The sequence below is a fragment of the Poromitra crassiceps genome (assembly GCF_964638095.1).
Source record: "Poromitra crassiceps genome assembly, chromosome: 3".
Taxonomy (NCBI): domain Eukaryota; kingdom Metazoa; phylum Chordata; class Actinopteri; order Beryciformes; family Melamphaidae; genus Poromitra; species Poromitra crassiceps.
In genome coordinates, this window is record NC_139625.1 from 8,264,309 (window position 1) to 8,271,808 (window position 7,500).

A 7,500-nucleotide genomic window follows, 5' to 3' on the forward strand; every position below is an offset into this window, starting at 1 on the left:
CTGACTCCCTCGCTCAGACAGACACAACACACGTCCTATAGGAAATAGCAGTTGTAAATTCACTGCCTGTGAATGTCCCAGCATGCAATTGGGTACTCCATTTCGCTACTAAATAGCAACCAAATGAGGCGAAATAGATATAAAAGGTCGATCTAAAATAATGTGTAATGGTAACACAGCCTGCAATTGTAGAACATTTCAATATTGGACCAAATAAAACATCGAAATTAAAACACCACCCTAAGTGAAACATATATGTCCTCCTGGGCCTATATATATCCCTTGTCGATTTAACGTGATTTAGATAAGTGACAGCGGAACGCGCATCTGCTATACAATGATGTCCGCTCCAATAACTTGGCCCTACTTCACATTGAGTTTTACAATAAAAACACATTTATGCAATGACTTTACATAATGTAGGGTATATTTATGTGCATAATTCTACCTGCAGCAGGGGAGAGAAAACGATATCGTTCTGGACAAACTTTCACCAATATAAAATTAATCTCATCATATAGGGATAGGCTATATTTTTCTAGCTGATGCCTTTAGAACATTCTTTTCACTTTGATCTTGCTATAGTGTAGCGTATTTACATGCTTGCAGTATTTAAACTGCAGTTAGATTGGTTTGAGAAGCATAATAATATGGAATAATAGCCTATATGGAGACAGACAGACTGGATAAAGGGAGGGGGGGGGGGGGGGGGGCAGAGCGCTTGGCTTCTGTCTGGTTTTGCTGGACGACTGGAATTGGAGCTTAAAAGGCAAGCGTGCGATTCGTTTATTGCACTTATCCAATGAGCATGACGGTGCATAATTTTACGCTTAAAAGGCGTGGTTGTAATGCTTTAGGCTGCGTCTAGCGCCAAGACCAAGATATCAAGTGCGCTGGTCCACGCCCACTGCACCAGGCGCTCGGCGTAGAAACTAGGCCGATGCAACGATAGGGGCCATGATGTCTGTCCTCGCTGTCAGGTCAAACGAAGAAGCGGCTGGGCGACTCCACATGTATTGGAGGAAGCATGTGCTAGTCGACAACTCTCCCCAGATCGGCCGACGGGGTGGAGCAACGACCGGGCCAGTGGGGGGAATTGGCGAAGTACATTTTGGGAGAAAAACGGGAGAAAACCCCAACAAACGTGATAAAATGTCATCACTTCATCATTTTGTCTAATAATAATAAGACATTTTGTGTCCAATTCCTCCATAAAGTGTATGAATTCTTGAGTTGTGTATCACAGTGACCTTGACCTTTGACCACCAAATTAATTCAGTAATCAGTTCATCCTTGAATCCAATTGGACGTTTAAAGAAATTCCATCAAGGTGTTCTCTTCCAGGAACCCCAATCACCAATTGATTCATTTGACATTAATTGTATCCATCAAGTAAGGGTTAATGCACGACGAGGTGTCCATTATCAGAAATTATTGGACGACGTGGAGGCGTGAACCGTCCAAGGCGAAGCCTCCGCGAAGTCCAATAATTTCTGACAATGGACACCTCGAAGTGCATTAACCCGCTTATACCATGGTCACTTGCCAAAGAAACAAAGCAAGACCATTAATTTATATTTTCATGCATTTTGCAATCAAAATCTAGTTTTCATAACCTTGAATATGAGTTGAGAACCGGCGAGACAAAATAGTCCCCTCGGCTGCTCAAGATTAGGCTATCATTGGATAAAATGGCCACTTAGTGCCTGCTGCACCTGGCACAATTCTAGAGTTAAGCGAACTAATAATTTGGCCAATTGTAGCCTATTTAACAACATACAAAATAAAACGTCAATGTCTAAGAATGCCACGCCATGTAACTGGGTCGTTTAAACTCGCATTCCAGGGAATTACGTTAACGTCTGCGGGTCTTATAAAGACGTAAATGGCGCGAGGCTGGAGTAGACTGAAAACCATCTCAAGCTTTCAGTATGTTGGAGTCCAGGTATGTTTTGTACAAAGACGTCTCTCAGTGTGTTGCTGTTAACTGCCCATTTCCTTGTTTTCTTTTTATTGATCTCGTCTTTTTCCTCTTGGACTTGATTTGTATCAGTGATAAGAGGCAGCAGCGCACGCTCTCCCAGAGCGCCTGGCTGCTGCTTGCTGCAAGTTGTAAACAGAGGGTTTGACAATTGACAGCTGAGAGCTCGGCTTCTGACACCTTGCAGCCAATCAGAATCGAGTATTCACCCAGACCATGGTATAAATCAAATTAAACTCTACATTATATGTGTCCATGAATCCAATAACACTCAGATACTTGATATTAAACAGTTGATATTAAACCAGTGTATTTTTATGAAATAATGCCATTATAATCAAATCAATGTTTGTAATACCAAAGCTTGTGTGTGTCCATCTCTTACCTTGACAAACAACTCAATGGTAGGGAAGCCCAACTTTTTAGCTGCAACGTCGAGCCAGGCCATGACGACCGATTCAGTTCAACAGAAAATACTTTTCCTAGAATGAATTTGTAGCCCTCACAATTATCTCTCTCAAGTTAATATGCAACATCTAATCAATGGATACGCTTATCCATCTTACACCTGATAAACCTTCTTCATGATGTGACAAACAAGTCCTCTTAAACTGCAGGGGGGGGAACTCTTTCCACTTCCTATCGAGTCTTGAAAGACAGCTGCAACAAAACCGAAGGTTTTCAACTTAACCCAGATACAATCCACCGTTATTCCAGTCAGTCAGTAGTCCATAACTCTGTCTGTCACCAACCAGCTCCATGTCTGTCTGTCTGTCTGTCTGTCTGTCTGTCTGCCTGTCTGTCTGTCTGTCTGTCTGTCTGTCTGTCTGTCTGTCTGTCTGTCTATCTGTCTGTCTGTCTGTCTGTTCCTCAGACTGGCTGGTTGTCTGTTTTCTTCTGCTTTCTGCGGTATGTGAGCGTCTCCTCCACACACAATCCCTCTTTGTTGGAGCAAATATTAAACTCAGTCTCAAGTGTGTGTGTGTGTGTGTGTGTGTGTGTGTGTGTGTGTGTGTGTGTGTGTGTGTGTGTGTGTGTGTGTGTGTGTGTGTGTGTGTGTGTGTGTGTGTGTGTGTGTGTGTGTGTGTGTGTGTGTGTGTGTGTGTGTGAGTGCGCGTGCATGCGTGCATGCGTGCGTAGGTGTGTGTGTGTGTGTGTGTGTGGATATAAAGGCCAACATCAATGCTGTTGTTGTTGTTGTTGTTGTTGTTGTTGTTGTTGTTGTTGTTATGATTGAATGCCAGTATTCAGTCATGGATTAAGGTCATGTTACATGCAAAGGTTCTGAGACAATGTAGAAGAGATGGAGACACAAATGCACAAACGCGTGCCGATTTATATTTCTGCTGGTGGCTCAAGACAGTTGAATGTAGCTCGAGAGCTCTCCATGATCGCCTTTCAGGAACGCCACTATCTTGAAAAGATTTTGATTTGTTCGTGTTTCACCCACGGGATTGGCTCCTATTTATGCAGAAATACGGGCGAGCGATTAGAGCACACATAGGCAAAATACGGCCCCCTGTGTGGCCCGTGATGGAATAATAAAAAAAAAAAGTACAGTGCACCTGAACGCAACATGCAAGATACCCGCTGTGTGTCCAAAGTGTACAAATGTTCATGTCATTCTGGCCAATACTCCACTTCTGTTATAGCGGGTCAGTCTGGAATATGGAATATCTTTCAATAATCTTTATGACTAAAAGGCTAAAAGTAATCTCATGTGTAAGAAATGACTGTTCTACATTGAAGTAGAAATTTAAATAATTCACTTGTTGGTTTTGGATTTATTTAGCTTCAAGAGTGCATTTTTGTTTGTGTGACCCTCAACACAGGCTTTGAGAATCCCGGGCCACTTACTGATACTTATGCTTAAATTAACCCACTCATATTCTGGTTTATTTCAAGAAAAACATTTTGGCTAGTGGCAATTCTAATTGGCTGGTAACTTTAAAATCTAGCAGCCATATTGGCAGGTGGTCAAAAAAGTTAATTTCAAGCCCTGCAGGGAGAACAGGTGGTGACATAGGAGTGAGTGAGAAAAGGATCAACTATTGGTGGTTAAGACTGAATAATGACATCACAAATGAGTTATTCCTGGCTTCAAATACCCCAAATCTTTTGCGCTGGCGCCGTTCAGCCTTCAGCTAAATCTGGTAGCGAGGAATTTTTTTTGTGGCCCTCTCTATCATCAAAGTTGCCCATCCATGGGTTACGGCATGACAATATTTGTTCGGCCCCCGGCAACAATCTGGGTTTGTGGGCATTGTACGTTTATGCACAGATAGAATATCACAATTCTGATCCTAAATATATGTATATCAACGTTATACACGTCATAGCGTCTGCTGTTGAAATAGATATCTGTATATCAACGTTATACACATCATAGAGTCTGCTATTGAAATACATACGTGTCTATCAATGTTATACACGTCATAGAGTCTGCTGTTGAAATACATATGGGTATATCAATGTTATACACGTCATAGAGGCTGCTATTGAAATACATATGTGTATATCAATGTTATACACATCATAGAGTCTGCTGTTGAAATACATATGTGTATATCAATGTTATACACGTCATAGAGTCTGCTGTTGAAATACATATGTGTATATCAATGTTATACACGTCATAGAGTCTGCTGTTGAAATAGCACGGTGGCCAAAAGTGTGTTGTGGTCGGGGTGGATGTGGATGTTGAGATACTGTACAATTCCGACCTTTTATTCTAGCGGTTTGATTGATTATTATCATTACTAGTAATCGCAGTAGTATTACAGTATAGAGACTATAGCCTATCCTTGGTTTCAATAATTTTCATCTCTATCTATCTATCTATCTATCTATCTATCTATCTATCTATCTATCTATCTATCTATCTATCTATCTATTCTATCTATCTCTGTCTGTCTGTCTGTCTGTCTGTCTATCTATCTATCTATCTATCTATCTATCTATCTATCTACCTATCTATCTATCTATCTATCTATTGATCTATCTATCTATCTATCTATCTATCTATATATCTATCTATATATATATAGGCTATATACTATATATGACAGATATCTATCAACATCTATCTATCTATCTATCTATCTATCTATCTATCTATCTATCTATCTATCTATCTCTGTCTGTCTGTCTGTCTGTCTGTCTATCTATCTATATGTAGTTCTCAACGTAAGTTCAAGCCAGGAAGACTATAATATCTTTTACACTTCCTTAATTCACTTTATATCTCCACTCTTCAATCTACTCACAAGATCATAATAAGCTGTCAATTTCCGGGTTTCAATGAACTATCAGCTGGTTGCCGCCCAGTCTCTGTTAACCAATTGCATAGTGTCACATCACTGCTCTCATCACCTCTCACCCTACGCACCTCCAGTGTAAGCCTATCACGTTGCTCCACAACCCAGTCGTAAGCCAATTGCTTGGAGGCGGGTTCCTTAAATATGCTTGTTTCTGCTTCATTCAGCCTCTCAATCATCGCTGCTGTCAGGCTCGCACCCTCCTCCTCCCCTTCTCCTCCTGATCATCGCAGACCTATCCGATTCTTCAGTCGGAAGAGTCTCCATGAGTCTCAGAAGGGGATCACCAGCACCACCAGTATCTAGACACTGCAGGGGGATATATCTGGATGCTGATCTGGGCTGGTGCAGCTCTCTCAAGATCTCCCTGCGGTGTCTAACCGCCAAAGACTAATAACAATACCTTATTCTCATCATTCTTTCTGTCGTAAATTATTCACTTTATTGTAATAAATATCACTTTATTCATCCTTTGGTCTCTAGTCTCTCCTGATTGAACTATCTATCTATCTATCTACTCAGTGTATCTATGTATAAACACTACAATCTGACTTGCGGTCAGTGTTAGTGTGACTGTGGGAGGCAGAGAACAGTGTAAGAGCCCCTGAGGTCAGCTGAGTGGGCAGCAGTGGAATCTCTGTTCACACAGTGGACCACTGTGATTGTGACTGTGTACTGTGACAGGGCCTGAGCTGTTTCACACCCACAGAAGCTCAGATCTTCTCTCTCTGGGCTTGTTGCAGGTCTGGATCTTTTTTGTTACCATGTTAGAAGTGGGATGTACTTTTAATTCCAGTCTGGAAGAAGCTTTTATCACCAATGTTTCAAAGTACCAACTGCTCAAGGATGCTATTATACAGCTTGGCAACACATGTAAATCGCTTGCATTTATATTTGAAAACCTTGGTAATGTCCATAAGCGGCCTGCAGAGGGCAGGACTGCCCAGACCAAGAGCTGGTCAAATTCTGCTCCATTTCTGCAATAATTGGCAGTCGCCACAGGAGGAGACGCGGTTTCCTTTCTCCATAGATTCAGATACATTTCTCATTCTGAAATTCAATTTCCCATTGTTTGTGCATCTATTATTGTTTGCGTTCAAGGATTTATTGAGTAAATGTGAACACAAATAAATATTAAAGTGTGTGTGTGTGTGTGTGTGTGTGTGTGTGTGTGTGTGTGTGTGTGTGTGTGTGTGTGTGTGTGTGTGTGTGTGTGTGTGTGTGTGTGTGTGTGTGTGTGTGTGTGTGTGTGTGTATGTATTGTTTCTGGCACCCCTGTTCCCACACCAAACAGCAGGCTAATCAGCTTACGGAGAGAGAATGTAGAGATTAGGCCTCACTCCACGCTCTGGGAGCACAGAACACAACACACAACACAACTGACTGAAAACATACAGACGCTACTGGGAGCATAGAACACTGTAGACACTATTCAACACACAACACAACTGACTGAAACAGACGCTACTGGGAGCATAGAACACTGTAGACACTATTCAACACACAACACAACTGACTGAAAACATACACATGCTACTGGGAGCACAGAACACTGTAGACACTATTCAACACACAACACAACTGACTGAAAACATACACATGCTACTGGGAGCACAGAACACTGTAGACACTATTCAACACACAACACAACTGACTGAAAACATACAGACGCTACTGGGAGCACAGAACACTGTAGACACTAACACACAACATAACTGACAAAACATACAGACGCCACTGGGAGCACAGAACACTGTAGACACTATTCAACACACAACACAACTGACTGAAAACATACAGACGCTACTGGGAGCACAGAACACTGTAGGCACTATTCAAACCACAACACAACTGACTGAAAACATACAGACGCTACTGGGAGCATAGAACACTGTAGACACTATTCAACACACAACACAAGTGACTGAAAACTTACAGACGCTACATGGAGCATAGAACACTGTAGACACTATTCAACACACAACACAAGTGACTGAAAACATACAGACGCTACAGGGAGCATAGAACACTGTAGGCACTATTCAACACACAACACAACTGACTGAAAACATACAGATGCTACAGGGAGTACAGAACACTGTAGACACTATTCAACACACAACACAACTGACTGAAAACATACAGACGCTACAGGGAGCATAGAACACTGTAGACACTATTCAACACACAACACAACTGACT

General features: G+C 41.7%; 1 protein-coding gene across 1 annotated transcript in view; it reads right to left on the minus strand.

Moving 5' to 3' along the window:
• LOC310773391 (chloride intracellular channel protein 5-like) overlaps positions 1-7,500 on the minus strand; it is a gene marked incomplete at its 3' end in the record, with an annotated part of 24,865 nt that overhangs the window by 10,144 nt on the left and 7,221 nt on the right. The gene's annotated exons all lie outside the window — the stretch shown is intronic.